Genomic DNA, 17,671 nt, shown 5'->3' on the forward strand with positions numbered 1-17,671 from the left:
CCAAAGCTTAATAAGAATAATTGAGAATGTGTTTTTTCTTATAAACCAACAATTAACTACTAGGCTAGCATAAGTCAAAAACAATCATCAGTGAAATTGTCCTGGAGAGACACCCTCTCTGACACACAGCAGAAAGGGAAGGCTTAGAGCTGAATGTGGAAGAGTAAATGAAAGAAAACCTCTAATAAACAAATCACTCTAAATACAAGATAACACTGAAGGAATTTGAAGCCTGTAGGGCATTAAGGGTAACTATAGTAACATTATCCCAACAATCCACCTTTACTCCTGAACAAATTAAACTCAAACCTGACATGAAAGGTCTAGCAAAAGGAAAGACATGACAGTATGTTCATTTCAAAGCATAAATATTATTTTATTCAGTGTTTATTATTACTCTATATCAGCTTTTTAAAAAAATATAATGTGCACAAAAAAATAAAGAAATAAAAGCACAACAAGAGATACAACAATCAGAAGAAGTGTATTCTAATATAACAGGGAATTTGAAATAACTATGATTAATATGGTAAAGCTCTAGTGGAAAAGGTGGCCAACATGCAAGAAGGAATTTTAGTTTCATTCATAGTATGCATTGAGCTATGAAAGAAATTAATAAACTTTCAGGTAGGTCATTAAAATTTACCCAAATTGAAATATAAGAAAAATGACTATGAAAATCAGAAATGAGAATTTGAGAGCTGTGAAACAATATCAACCCTCTAATATATATGTAATTGAAATGTCAGAGTAGAAAGAGAACAATATAAAAGAAATATTTAAGGCAATAATAGTCAAGAACTTTCCAAAATTAATGACAGCCACCAATCCACAAAGCAAAAACTCAGAAAACATCCAGCATGACAAACACAAGTGCAGGCACACACATGCACACACACACACACACACACACACACACTCACTCACACTACCAAGCATGTCAGACTCAAACTGTTAAAAAACAGAAGACAAAGAGAAAATCTTGAAGACAGCCAGAGAAGAAGACATGCCATTTATATACAAAGAAATAAAGTAAATCATTACAGCCTACTTCTTGGCATATCGATGGAAGAAAACGAAGTGACAACTTTCAGGTACTGAAATAAAATATCCATCAACAAAAGATTCTGAACTCAGTGAACATCTCTTTCAAAAATATATGAGAAATAAATATTTTGTAATACAATAAAAAGTACAGAATTTATTACCAACAGACCAATATTATAAGAAAGTTTAATTGTAATTTTCCAGACAGGATGAATATGATATCAAACAGAAAATTGTATCTACATGAAATGTGAAGAAAACTAGAAACAGAATAAATAAACTTTAGTTTTTTTAATTGCTCTAAAATATAACTTTCAATTTATAATCAAAACAGTAGCAATATCAAGTTTTTAAAGAATATGTAAAATTAAAATACATAACACAAATAGCAAAGAGGATTGGAGAAGGAATTAATAAAATACTGTAAGTTCTTTACACTATAAATCAACTATCAAAATATTGCTTCAGTGTAAATGTTGATTAATTAAATATTTATATCTTCAACCCTGGGGAAACCACTAAATTTTTTTAAAATGTAAAAATAATGTTAGTGGTGGATATAACTATATGATGTCTAGAAGACACTCAGCTTTACATATAAGCACATAAACAAGAGAAAAGGAAACTAATAATGGGAGAAAGCTAACCTATTAATACTAGACAATACAGATTTTGAAACAAGAAATAGTTTCGGGAATAAGGAAATATTACAGAATGATAAATGAGTCATTTCCCAAGAAGGTATAAAAATCCTAAATGTGAATGCTTCTAAAAACAGCTTTAAAATACATTAGGCAAAACTAATAAGAGATAAAGGAAAAATAAATAGGTAAAATCAACAATTCAAATTCAAGTTTCCTCTATTCCTCTCTCACTAAATGACTGAACAGAAAATCACTAAGAATACAGAAGTCCTGATCAACACTATTTCCAGCTCAGGGTAATTGACTTTTATAGAAAAGGCCACTGAAAAACAGCTGAATACACATTTTTGTGATGTGTACCTGGAACATTCACCAAGATGAAACATATTCTGGTCCATAAAATACATCCAACAAATTTAAAATAATGAAAAGTCTAAAAAGTATTTCTGTGACCAAAAGGGAATAAATTAGCAATCAACAATAGAAAGATACCTGGAAAATTCCCAAATATTTAGACATTAAACAACGCCCTTCTAAATAACAAATGTCAAAGAGGAAGTCTCAAGGGAAATTAAAAAAAAATGTGAGAAACTGAATGAGAATCAAAATATAACATCATGTTTGTGAGATATAACTAAAGTAATTTACGATGACTGAGAATTTCTTAAACTAAAAGACACCAAAAAAATACCTACGAACAACTTAATACTTAGTGGTGAATGACTCAATGTTTACCCCTTAAATTGGGAACAAGACAATGATATACTTTCACCATTGTTATTCAGTGTTATACCAGTATACTGGGTGTCCTAGCCAGTTCGATAAGATAAAATAAATAAATATACAGCATTCATATTGGAAAGAAATATAACCATCTTTATACAAAGATGATATAAATGTCTACATAAAAAAATCTCAAAGAAATCTATGAAAAAATTTCCTAGAATACATGAGTTTAAGAAGAGCAAAGGATACAGTCAATATGAAAAAGTCATAAAATTAAATATCTTTCTGATGTCTGGGAATCTTGACTGGTCTTTCAATTAGGTTCATATGATCCATGCATATCTCTCAGATAATGTTTATAAGAAAACAACAAATGACTAGTCATGAACAATTAAAATAATATGATAGTGTGGTGATGGTCCATTTTCCAAATGGTTAACTTAGCCTAAACAAACATTCTAAGTTCTATAAATGATGTACAAAAACAATTATTTTCTGGATGCTGGTGTCGGTATGGAGCACAGATTTGCTTCAAATGATGAGCAATAGTAATCATGCTTTAAAAATGGTGTGTGAATAATATTTTTCTTCTTTTCTTTCTTTTAGCACCCAAATTTCTCATTCAAGATTTGCACTCATGAGAATATCACTTAAAAGAACAGTTCTAAAATTTGCATTAGGATTTTTAAGCCTATTTGAGAATGTCAACTGATTTTAATGATTTCATGTTATTTTTCCTAGGTTCAAAACAGCTGCATCTTGGAATATAAGGAACTTACAAGTTTGTTAATATTAGGAGAAATAAATTAAAATAAATGTGACCTTTATTTAAAGTATTAAGATAAATAATAGGAGGGATTTGCTTTTTAATCTCAGACTGATTTCAAAATGATGTGCATTGGGAACCATCAGGCAATAGCTATCGTAGTTAGTGTATCCACACATGAGTGTATTATTCTACTCCATATTAGTTGGTACATTCTGAAGTATTGTGTTGAGTTCAGGGCCTCATATTTTAATAGTAAAGAAATCAAATTAAGGTGCACTCAGGATTAGGTGACAGAATCTGTGCACCTTATCATGAAAATAATTGATTAAAAGAATGACTAGGTATATTTGGCCTAGAAATAAGAGTTAACAAGAAAAAAATATTTTAAATATAATTATTTATTTAATACATTTGTTAAATGGTAACCATATGGCAGTCACTGTTCTAGTCACTGGAGACACTGTCGTCTCAAGAATGACAAATTACTTAATTTCACAGCTTTTATAAAGCAAATAGAATAAAAGAGAATAAAAAGTAAACATGTCCATGAATAAGAAAATTTAAGATAATGATTAAAGCAGTGAGAAAAATAAAAGAGAATGATTTTATAGAGTGCAAATCAGTGTGGCTTATTTAGATTGCGTGTTCAGACAATCTGAACATCTGAGCTGAGATACGAATTACAAGGAGCATGCCATGTAAAAATCTAGGGACACAGCATTCCAGAAAGAGGGTAGATAGTAATGGAAAGGCCTTAGAGTAGACTTGAGCTTCACTTTTTTGGGTGACAAAGTGTTAGTGTGATTGGAATCTCATGGAAGGAGACTGTGTCAGAGGGATAAGTAAGGACTTTGAATACAAAGGTAATGAGTAGATTTTATTCTTACTCAATAGGAATCAGAAGCGTTATGAGGTAATTAGGCAGAAGATAATCTGATTGATGATTTAAAAATTATTCCAGCTGCTCTGTGGGTATGAATTATAGAAGTTAAGATATTTTAAGTGAACATATCATTTAATATCTCACAAAAATCAGCACATACAGAAATATTCTTGATAAACCAGAACATATAATATCCCTAGGTATAGCAAATGTTTTGTCTACCATTTTTTATTGTTTACCTCTTCTTTTCTAATAAACTTGATATTGTTCAAGGCTGCATTTTATGCAGCCTTGGGAAGCTGGCCCTAGTTCTGCTTAAGCAGTTCTAATATGTGTAAGGTTATTATCATTCTCTTTATCAGGAATTGGTTTAGAAATGGGGTTTTAGCCAAAGAGGCTCTGAGAGACATGTGTCTAGAAATTCTGAGAATTTCTACAAGTCACTCTTTTTCTCTGTTCCTATGCATGTCATTGTATGGATATATAATCCCACTTTAAATCTGAAGCTGACACACAGATGAGAGCAAAGCTAAGAGACCTGCAGAGAAATGAGCCAGTGTCACAGAATTAACTCAACCCTGAAGCCTTCCTCTGGACTTCCAGTTTTATAAGCCAATAAATGTTCTTATCATTGAAAACATGTTGAGTTTTCTGTTAGTTGATGTAAAAAAAAAAGTCCATCTTAAAATAGGAGCAAAAAAGGTAGCAAGAAATTCCATTGCATGGCTACTATACTTGGTCAGTGCAGCTGCTTGGATGAGGAAAACAGCAATGAGAATAGAGAGAAACAAAGAAAGGATAGATTTGGGATATATTTTTGAGGTAAGGAAAATGCGTTTGTGGTAATATGGTTTTGTGAAGTAGTATATGGAAGGAAGCAAAGATGACTATAAAGTCTGTGATATGTAAGCAGATTAGGCTTTTTATGTAACATTGTTAAGGAGAGAGAGTTAGAACCAATCAGCCAGAGGGACTGTGACAGAGCGTAAAGAAATACGTTTTAAAATAGTGGTCTTGGAAGACACTCATCCACCTAAAAAAATAAAAGTATATCATTTGACTTTAGAAAAGGTGTGATACCTATTACTAAATATAATTAATATGAGATTCATGTCCAGTCTGAATGGATATTATGCATAAGATTTTTCTAATAAGTAATTATAGATTAGATTAATTATAGATTATAATTGTAGATAAATATAAATATCTTATTTATATCTGTATTATAATGTTGGGATCATGACTTGTTTTAACAAGGTAAAATAGTTGTTACCTAATTACAGCCCCCACTAGCCACCCTGTTTCACTCAAAGAGTTGAGAGAGCTAAGAAACCCTTATGAAAGTCACAGCCCTGGAACACAGGGCAACTAAAATACTGAGATTTATTCATAAGATAATAGAAATGTTTCCTGCCTACATACCTTGCTACCATACCAATAGGGCTACAGGATAATGATAGCTGAACAGCTACAAAACGCAGAATCTACTGAAGGAGGATCTAAAAATAAGGCACCAAAGAAATTTGAAGCTTTCAGCATATACAAGTACAGTAAATAGTAAATGCTTATCATTTCCTAGCCAGATTAACACAAACTTCACACTAGAGGCCTCTTGCTTCAGCTGCTATTATCTGAAATATCATGTCTAGCATTAAACAAAAATATTCCAACACATGTCAAAAGACAAGAAAAGCAGTTTAAAGAGACAAAGCAAACATCAGAATAAGACTTAATATGACATCAATTTTGGAATTATTAGACAAGGTCTTTAAAATAACTATGAGTAATATATTAATGGCTCTAGTGGAAAAATTAAACCACGTGGAGGCATAGGTGTCAAAAGGAAATGCTAGATACATTAAAAACACTATAACATAAACAGAAAATGCCTTGATGAGCTCATTAGCTGAGAGAACATGGCTGAGGGAAGAATCATTGAGCATAACAACATTTGCATCATAGAGATATCAGAAATAGGGGAGAGAGAGCAAGGGATTAAAAACCTATTTAAACTAATAATGACTGAAAATTTCCTTAACATGGTGGAAGAAATAGACATACAAATCCAGGAAGCATAGAGAGTCTCAAAGAAGATGAATCCAAAGACACATCAAGACACATCATCATTAAAATGCTAAAGGGTAAAGACAAAAAGAGAATCTTAGAAGTTGCAAGAGAAAGGCAATGGTTTACTTACAAGGGAGCTCCCATAAGACTGTCAGCTGATTTCTCAATAGAAATTTTGCAGGCCAGAAGGGATTGGTACAAAATATTCAAAGCGATAAAAAGCAAGGACTGGAAACCAAGACTACACAGCAAGGATATTATTTAAAATTGAGGAAAGATAAAGAGCTTCCCAGACAAGCAAAAACTAAAGGAATTCATGATCACCAGTATTATAAGAAATGTTAAAAGGCTTCTTTGAGAAGAAGAGCGAAAAAACGTAAATAAGAATAATAAAATGCAATAGCTATGTACCTATCAATAATCACTTAAATATCAATGGATTAAATGCTCTAATATAAAGACATAAGATAATAAATGGATAAGAAAACAAGACCGCACATTATGTTGTCTACAAGAGACCTACTTCAGATCAAAAGACACACAAAAACTAAAAGTAAAAAGATGGAAAAAGATATTTCCTGCAAATGGAAATAAAAATAAAGCTGAGGTAACAATATTTATATCACGCAAAATAGACTTTAAAACAAAAGCTAAAATAAGAGACAAAGAAAGACACTACATAATCATAAAGGGATCAATCCGATAAGAGAATATAACCCTAGTAAACATTTATGCATCCAAAGTAGGAGCATGTAAATATATAAAGCAAATACTGACTGACGTAAAAGGAGAGATCTACAGTAATACAGTCATAGTAGAGAACTTTAACACCTAATAGGCACTAATGGACACATCTTCCAGATGGAAAATAAACAAGGAAACAGCAGCCTTAAATGACACATTAGACTAGACAGATTTAATTGATATTTTTGGAGCTTTTTACCCCAAAGCAGCAGAATATACATTCTTTTCAAGTACGAATGTAACATTTTCCAAGCTAGACCCTTTCCATGCTATTCCACAAAACAAGTCTCAATAAATTTAACAAGACTCAAATCATACCAAACATTTTCTTCAACCACAATGGCATATACTAGAAATTGATTACAAGAAAAACACGTCCACACAAACATATGGAAGCTAAATAACATGCTACTAAACAATAAATGGGTTAACAATAAGATTAGGGTAAAACTGAAAAATATCTTGAGACAAATGAAAATGAAAATACAACTCAAAATCTACAGAACACAGTGAAAGCAGTCTTAAGAGGAAAATGCATAGCAATATAAACTTATCTCAAAAAACAAACAAACAAAAATCTCAAATAAACAATCTAACCTTATACTTCAAGGAACTAGAAAAAAAAGCAGCAAACAAAGCCCAAAGTGAGTAGAAGGAAGAAAGATCACAGTGGAAGCAAACAAAATGGAATCTAAATAAACAATACAAAAGATCAATTAAACCAAGAGCTGGATCTTTGAAAAGATTAACAAAATTGAGAAATTTTAACGTAACTCACCAAAAAAAAAAAAAAAAAGAGAACCTAAATAAATGAAAGAAATGAAAGACAAGTGACAACTGACACTGCAGAAATACAAAGGATTTTAAGAAAATACTATAAGCAATTATATGCCAACAAATTGAACAATCTTGAAGAGATGGATACATTCCTGGAAACACAATCTTTCACTACTGAATTAAGAAGAAATAGAAAATCTGAACCAACTGATTACTACTAATGAAATCGAATCAGTAATCAAAAAACTCCCAACAAAAAAAAGTCCTGGGTCGGATAGCTTCACAGGTGAATTTTACCAAACATTCAAAGAAAAATTAATACCCCCCCATCCTCAAATTATTCTAAAAAAATTCAAGAGGAGGAAAGACTCCCAAGCTAATTTTATGAGGTCACTATTACCCTGATTCCAAAACCAGACAAAGACATTATGAAAAAAGAAAATTATAGGCCGCTATCTTTGATGAACATAGATGCAGAAATCCTCAACAAAATATTAGCAAACTGAATTCAGCAAGACATTAAAAAGGTCATGTACCATGATCATGTGGAATTTATTCCTGAGCTGCAGGGTTATGCCATTATCCACAGAACAATTAACATGATACAATACCTCAACACATTAAAAGTCATATATATGACAAGCACTCAGACAACATCATACTCAATAGCGAAAACCTAATAGTGTTTTTCTTAAGATCAGGAACGAGACAAGAATATTCACTTCCACCACTTTTATTCAACATAGGATTGAAGTCTTAGCCTCAGCAATTTATTTTCCTACACAAGGAAAATAAATAAAAAAAACATCCAAATTGGAAAGGAAGAACTAAAACTGTCAATATTTGCACATGACATGATACTATAGAGATTCCAAAGATTCCACTTGAAAGTATTAGAATGAATAAATGAATTCAGTAAAGTAACAAGATACAAATTTAATACCGAGAAATAGGTTGCATTTTTATACACCAACAATGAACTATCGGAAAGAAAAATTAAGAACACAATCCTATTTACAATTGCATCAAAAACAATAAAATACCTAGGGATAAATTTAACCAAGACAGTAAAAGACATATACTCGAAAAATTATGACACTGAAGAAAGGAAATGAAGAAGATAAAAATAAATGAAAGCATATATTGTGCTCATAGATAGAATCAACATTTTTAAAATGTCCATACTACCCAAAGCAATCTATAGATTCAATGCAATCTCTATCAAAATACCAATGGCATTTTTCACAGAACTAGAACAAGTGATTCTAACATTTATGGAACCATAAAAGACCCTGAATAGCCATGCCATTCTTGAGAAAAAAGAACAAAGTTGGAGGTAGCATGCTATCTGATGTCAAACTATATTACAAGGCTATTGTAATCAAAACAGCATGATACTGACATAAAAACAGACATATAGATCAAAGGAAGAGAAAAGAGAGCCCAGAAATAAACCCATGCCTATGTATTCATTTAATCTTGACAAAGGAGGCAAGAATATACAAGAGGTTAAAGACAGTCTCTTCAATAAATGGTGTTGGGAAAACTGAAAAGAGACATCCAAAGAAATAAAACTAGACCACTTTCTTATACCATATACAAGAATAAACTCAAAATGGATTAAATACGTAAATATAAGACCTGAAAAAATAAAACTTCTAGAAGAAAACATAAGCAGTAAACTCTCTGACATTGATCTTAGTAATATTTTTTTCTGATATATCTCTTTGGGTAAGGGAAACAAGAGTAAACGAATGAGACTACATCACCCTAAAAAATATTTGCAATGGAAAAGGAAACCATCAACAAAACAAAACGACAACCTACTGAATGGAAGAAGATCTTTAGCAATGATATATCTGATGAATTAATATCCAAAATTTATAAAGAACTCATACAACTCAACACCAAAAAAACAAACAATCCAACTGAAAAATGGGCAGAGGACCTGAATAGACATTTCTCCAAAGAGGACATTCAGATGGCCAATAACACATGAAAAATTGCTCAATGTCACTAATCATCAGAGAAATGCAAATTAAAACCACAATGAGGTATCATCTCACACTTGCAAACAAGTGATGGTGAGGATATGGACACAAGTACTATAGCCAGATTGCAAACTGGTGCAGCCACTACAGAAAACAGTTTTCAGATTCCTCAAAAAATCAAAAACAGAACTACCTTAGGATGTAGCAATTCCATTTCTGGGTATTTATTTGAAGAAATCCAAAATACTATTTTAAAAATATAGGCATTACTATGTTCACTGCAGCATTATTTGCAATAGTCAAGATATGGAAGCAATCTAAGTGTCCATCAATAGATGAATGGCTAAAGAAGATGTGGTACGTATATATAATGGAATATCATAAAAAAGAATGAATCTTACCATTCGTGACAACATGGATGGAGCTAGAGGGCATTATGCTAAGTGAAACAAGTCAGACAGAGAAAGACAAATACTATACGATTTCACTTACAGGGGGAATCTCAAGAACAAAACAAAAAAAACCCAAAAACAAACAGACTCATAGATACAGAGAACAAACTGACAGTAGACAAATGGGTTTGGGGGCTGTGTGATAAAGGTGAAGGAATTAAGAAGCATAAATTGGTAGTTACAGAATAGTCACGGGGACATAAAGTACTGCATAGGAAATATAGTCAATAATACTGTAATAACATGAATAGTGCCATGTGGGTACTAGACTAACTGGGGGAATCACATCATAAATTACACAGATGTCTAACCACTATGCTGTACACCTGAAATTTATATAAAATAATATTAGATGTCAACTGTAATTGAAAAATTAAAAAAAAGAAAACAAGGGAACATTCTTAGGAATTAAAAGTTATGTGAGCCAAAAATTAATAAATATGAAAACCTAAATTTAAAAAGTCAGAAAAATGAGTGCTGAATCTGAGGAAATTACTCAGGTATGAGATTTTTTTAAAAGGTGTAGATGAGCAATATTAGAAAAATGATAAATATAATAGAGATTCAGTTCAGGAGGAGCCAAAGGCATTTATCAGGAACTCAAAATGCATTGGGCAAGGAAAAAGGGGAGAACAAAATTAACAAACATTAATAGGAAAAAAATTCCCAGAACCGAGGACATGTTTCTATATTTTTAAAGGGCTCAATGAAGCATAAAAAATAAGATATACACACAAACATAATATTATGAATTTTTCAAGCATAAAAAATATTCTCATAATTTCAGAAGAGAATAAAAGAGTTCAATAAAGAGGATTAAAATGATAATGCTGTTAGAATGGTCAAGTGTAACTGTTGAGAGCAGAATAAAATGGAGGATGCCATTTAAATTTTAAAGAAACATGGTGTTCATCCAAATATTCTCTACCCTGCAAAACCATCAATCGAATGTGACACTAGCATTAAAGTATTATCAAAAAAACAAAGTTATTTTTTTAAATGTACTTTTCAGTAATCTTCTCGAGGATTTGTTCCATAAGTCATGAAAAAAGAGAAAGATATAAGAGCCATGAAACATGAGAATACCTCTGAGGACAGTCTGAAATAAGTTAATAAAAACAACCATTGCACCTTGGAGCAGTGGAATGAGATCTCTAGAAGGGATGTCCCCAAAGAGCAGGAAAAATCTTCACATGTTTGCTGTGCTGATTTGGGTTTGAAACTTCTGTTGGAGAGTTGGTAGAATGATTTATTAGCTGATACAGAGAAAAGTCATCAACATAAAAAATGCAATGACTAACCCTAGGAATAATAAAATGGTGTGTAATGTGTTTCTTAAACATCCCTTAGCTCACCTGGATCTTTGGTACTCTTAAGAACACCTTTAATAGCCCTATATCTTTAACAGTTGTAAAAATGTAAAAAGAAATGTACATTCGTTTAGCTGAAACTTGATTACTATTTTATCAATTATTAGATTCATTTTTTTCTATTTTAAAATCCCTGAAATTACATCATATTTTATAATCAATCGACAGGGTCTTACCAGAGCTCTCAGCCAGCCATCATTTCTAATATAGTTGCTTTTGCCTAAACATGAAAAAATATGGTTACTAATCTTGATGGTATGCATGGAATTAAAGTATAACATATAACAATAACACTTGGGTTTTTCAGGCAACCAACTATTTAATTATTTAAGGATGAAATGAGAGCACAAGTTGTAGTCTGAAACTTTGCACTGACATTTTCTCTTAAGATCAAGAAGATGGCAAGGTAGTAAAGGTTTGCCAAAAATGTAATAGACTATAGTGATGTGGTCTTTTATAATATCCTGTATTTTTGGCACTCTTGACAGTACAGAGGACAATAATATTGTTTTAAAAAATATAAAACCTATAAAACCCTGAGTTAAAAGGTGACTCATAAGTCAGGTTCTCAATAGAAAAATAAAAAAGCCTTAACCAATTTATTTATATTACATTTTTCTTTCTATGTGGACAAAAGTATGATACATTATAAAAACTTGTGTTGAAATAGTTATAAAAAAGCATTTAAAAAAATTGTGCCACAGTTTAATTGCTTTATCTAAGTAATATCATAAAATAATACTGCATTTTTTAAACAGTGACAACTTCAACTTGACTAAATCAATGATTCAGTAGAGGATAGGAAGAGGGAAGGATGCCCCACAACTCTGCATAACTCCATGGACATCATTCATATTCCAATCTATGTCTATGGTGCATCTTAGAGCACAAGATCAGTACCGTGCAAAGCGGTAGCCCAGAGTGAATAGGCCCAAATACATTTTGTAGAGAGAAGTCAATACATAGTATCTAAAATTGAAAGGTTAAATAGAAAATAGTAATGTAAGCACAGTATTTTAAAATATGAAGGAAAATACCAGAAGGAACTTTTCAAATGAATAAAAGGTACTACTCATAGGTACTAAAAGACAGAGGCCATTGACCTGTTTTTCATTGTACAACTTGTAACTGCTTTTAAAGTGGGTATATGAACTACTTTAATAATTTTTAAATAAAGAATATAATTAATTTTAATATGGCAAAAGATATTTGAATGTTCAGTTTAATTAGGCAGAATAGTGGAAAAGATAAAAATAAACACGGTAAAGTAAACTACTTCAATTTTCTATGCATTTTTAAATGATAATTTAATGAATGAAATTTTAAACTGTTCATAAAGTGCTTTATCTGTGAAATAACCAATATAGGGCACTTTTATCTTTGTTTTACTATATAACGGTGTTTTCTGAAAGAATAAAATTAAAGTGCTTTATTGCTAATATTAAAGATGAGTTTTAGAGGTGGATAGCACATAGAAAGAAAAAAGGTCTCAGAAAAATTGAGTGAGGCAGGATGAAGAATGAGAAAGCAGAAAGGTCGAGAAGATGTGCCAATAGTTGATCAGAGAAAGTCAGACACAAGGACTCAAGGATGACATTGTTAGGAGATTGCCAGAGAAGGGGGCTGATCATGGATTTCCCTATTTTAAAAGCTGAGCATGCTTCAAATGCCCAGAGGTCTTTTACTCTAAGAGCGAGTTGGAAGATCACTTTTCCTTTCCTCACAAAATTGGAGGCTGTTCGAGTGATTATCTACCATCTGTTGTCTACAGCAGTTCAATTGCTGAAGAGTCCTCTAGAAGTGGGGAGAAAGAGCTCATTCTCTACGGAAGGTTGAATGTACATTCAGAGGTAGATTCAGCTGAGCAAGTGCCCAGTTAATCCCCTTTGCACATAGGGACAAGACTGCCACCAATTCTAATTGATTCTGAAATGAATCTGTATAGAAAATTAGAAGGTTTTGGATTCCCATGCAAGCTTCAATAAAGAGCCAGGATGTAAGCCTGACAGCTGAATGGATTCAGAAATGAAAATCTGATAAGCAGCTTAAAACTGTACTTAAGTCCAGAAATGATTTGAATGCTGTTGTTAATGGCACATTGTATGTTGTCACCTAGTTAATTATCTTTGAAGATGAGTTCTTGCAGAGAAGATACAGCATTCTTCCACAGCTTTTCCTCATCACATATTTATTAACTTCCCCCACCTTTCAACAACTATCATTGCTAGAAGGCAGAAAGAAAGGATTAAGCCACTGCAGCTCCTCTGTGGCTGTCAGTTCACTGTGCCAAACTTCAAATATGAACTGTTGCATGTACTGTCACCGACATTTCTTTTTACATCTTCATTTGCAAATGAGGAGCTGACATTTGTTAGGCCTTGTATTTGCACACAGTTCCACCACATGAAAAGCAAACACTGTCACTGCTGGCTACTTTGTTTATTCCTTTGCAGATAGTATATGGCCTATTTAGAAATTTTCTTCAGAATTTTTTTTTTAACTAACAGAGATAGATAGTCACAGAGCTACATGTCCTCATATTTTATTCAAGAAGCCGTCTGCAGTTTATGGAGCGTGCGCTGCATTTGATAGCTATTTAAAACTGTATTTTTAAAACCGATTTGCACTTTTCTAGTTTATAGTCTTTCGGTTTGTTTTCTTTAGATAAATGTAGGTTTCACTGAAGAGTTCATATTTCTTACCTATCAATTTTTTTAATAATAGGAAAATACTCCCCACTCAATGAAAACAATGAATTAAATCTATAAAGCATAATAAATTGTTCAAATATTGTTCTCGGTTTATTAAAGTTTCATCTTTTCAAAAGTAGCTTGACAATGTCAATATACTCAATGTCATTAAAACAATCATTTGTTATTATTAAGAGCCCTCTGTGAAACAAAAGCTTGAAGACAACCCTACAGAGCAATATCTATGCCTGAGCACCGATGAGATGTATCCCAGTCCAGAAGATGGAAGTCCGTTCCCAAGGTGGCCACTAAAGTGTAGATGGCATGCTTAAATTCAATGAACTTAAAAGGCTCTGGGTGCCTTTTCAGTTCATTGAATTTAAGCATGCAATCTTAAGAGTTTTGTGAAAACAATGAATCAAAATCATCTATGGCAACAATTAGAAAGAGAAAAACAAAAAGAACATTTCATGGTCATTAGAAAAATTTAAAATATAATAAATTGAAAATCCTCATCCTATTTTTGTCAATTTTCTAGAGTGGTATGTCAGTAACCATTCCCTGTAACATGTGTTTCAAAAATAGCATTTCCCTCACTGACCAACAAACTACAATCCTTTCTCTTATCCCCCTAATCTGATGCTCCTTTACATTTCACTGGACATACTAATTCACAACAAAGTTTGCAAATTGTTACTCTGCCTCTAACCTAATCAGAAGTGAAGAATTAACAAATATTACAAATGAAAAGTTTAGAGCATTGTACAAAGCCAGTGTTCTCTTTATGCAAAGACAATAGAAATGACTTGTTTCTGTCTCACATATTAGGTGGTAAATTCCTGGGGGGTGGGGGGGCAAAGAGAGAGAGAGAGATGTGTGTGTGCGTGCGTGTGTGAGAGAGAGAGAGAGAGAGAGAGAGAGACCGTGTATCTTTGTATCTCACAGTTTTTTCTCATAGCTAAGCAATGATCAATTAACTTGACTGAATAACCTCTCTTTCAATCATTTTTGAAATGTTTCCCTTTGTTTCATATTTCCCTGCTTTGTCACCTTGCAAAAAAATAAAACAACTCATATGTTTCTAAAACACTATTATGTTGATGTTCAAAAATGCAAAGGATGATATATAAATGCCAAAGGGAATATCTGCCTGAAAATCATGTCAATGACAAAGAACTAAAAATGGTTGAGAAAATGTCAGAAGTATAGCAAGTAAAGTTTAATTGAGCTCAGCTATTCGGGTTTAAAATTGTCTCAATTATTTGAAAACTGAGGACTATGTCCCAAATTATTTAAAAAAGAAGTACAAACTAAATTATGTGGAAAGAAATTCCTCCATTAGTACATCATTCTCATTAAGGTTTATGTTATTTATGTACTGTTTTTCTCATAAGAAAATAAGAAACTTGAAATAAGTGTCATAGAACAAGTATGTTCATGAAACATGTCTGTTATATAGAGGGGCGTTTAGCGAAGGTAGCTTAAAAGAAGAAAAAAGGAACATTTAAAAGTATCCTGTAGTATGAGTATTTGCTTTCACTAACAAAAAGGTTGTAAATGAGGTCACTTTGTGGCTTTCCACTGAGCTTTAAATATTTCTAGTAAACTTAACATTTTATGTGTCTATTATCTCTGGTAAACAAGGCAAGCTCAAGATCAGTGAAAGGAGCAGGCAGATGCCTAAAACAATACCCTTCAACCGGATACCCATGCTGCTTGGATTAAAATTCAAGTACCCTGAAAAGTATCACTTACTTCTGATCTTTCATCATTCTTGATTATTTATTTACTCATCAGCTAGTTTGGTATCCTTTCATGTTGTTTTTTTCCCACCTTAATTTTATATCATTTCTCTTTCAATAATTGGACATCAACTACCCTATCCTCATTTTGTCAGTGATAGATAAAAGAATGTCAGTGTTGCTCATAATTTATCTTTTCATAGTTGCTTAGAAAATGTTTGCATGTTCGCATAAAATATCTTTATTTTCAATATTATAAAATCAAGATCTTTGGTCTCTTGGATAGTATCATGTTCTAAAACTTTCAAACTATTTAATTTTCTTTTTATTAAAATATGATTTGTGATGGTTTTATTAGAGATAAATTATATCTGTACATTTAAATATTCAATACTTGGCTTAGAAAGTATTTTTTATCTCAGGTCCTTGTTTTGGAAATTATTATAAAAACGTAATCATCCAGGTCTTGGCGGTATTGGATATAATCCTACCAGTGGTAGCCAATTGCACAGCTTGCTTTCAAGCAAGCAGTGAGAAGCAGCTCTTAACACACAGGAGGCCATGATTAGTACAACATGACTTCCACATACACCACAGTTTATTGGATCAGGAACCAAAGAGTGATGCCTCAAATAAGGCTAGATAGTGGTTCCTGAGGTACAAGGCATGAAGGCAGTATGCAGCAAAGTAGCAACATGCTAATTATTAACTGATTGGCTCTAGTAGATCTTATTTTGGGATTAGTCCTCTTTTAAGGAGTGCAACATCAAAATTTAGAAAAAATAGAGAGTGCATAACAGTAAAAAAAACAGTTGCATAGACTCAAAAAAATTTTTAATGTTATGAGTAGTAACAGAATAAAGAACAAGGATCCTTCCACAGAAAGTAAAATAGAACCAACTCATTAGAGCTTACTCTATCTAGAGCTGTGTGTATGCTGACACTGTTTTCTATTCTTCCTTCTCAGTGTATCCATTCAGTTAATATTCACTAACAGAGTTAACTTGAACATTGTTCTCTTTTGCAATCTAAAAAAAGATAAAACACAGTATAGGAAAGTTCAAGAGTCAAAAAGTTAAGAGAAAACACAGAATTTCAGAAATGAATGTTTCTCAAAATTTATATAAGTAAATCTGTTCTTGGTTACACACTTTGGTAAACACGATCACATGGAAGAATGAGAAACATCATTTTTAAATTCTGAGGAATGCCTCCTCTCTTTAATTTGAGTTATTCACCCTTCCTCTCTTACAGAGATTGCCTTTTGTTGCTGTAATCTGCATGATCCTGAAACTCACAAAACTGACTTCAACAGAGCTCTCCTTCCTATTTAGAGAAAACAAAGAATTTATTCATCACAAATCAAGCAGAGATAAAATCCTAAAGGGACATTATGTTTAAAAAATATATTTCTTATGCTAGAATAGATTCTCTCTCCCCTACTGAAATATTAGAAAGGGATGCTAAAAAAAAAAAAAGTCTTTTATCCCTTGCATAAGCAAAGATAAGCAAAGATTATGTTGTCATTATAAGAAACCTCAAAACCTTAATGACATTTTAACAGCAAAGAGTTCTTTCTTGCCCACACAATGTGCTCATCACAGGGTCTCCTGGAGACTCTCACCCATATTCTCTACTTCTAAGTGTTAAGTTGAGAGGGCATCCATCTCATAGAACATTCCCAGCCAGTGTAGCAGGGAGAAGAAAAGATGAAAAAAAATCATTCACTAGCTTTAGCTGCATTTGTCTGGAAAAAGACACATCCACCA

The sequence above is a fragment of the Pteropus alecto genome, unplaced genomic scaffold, assembly GCF_000325575.1.
Source record: "Pteropus alecto unplaced genomic scaffold, ASM32557v1 scaffold7, whole genome shotgun sequence".
NCBI classification, from domain to species: Eukaryota; Metazoa; Chordata; class Mammalia; order Chiroptera; family Pteropodidae; genus Pteropus; species Pteropus alecto.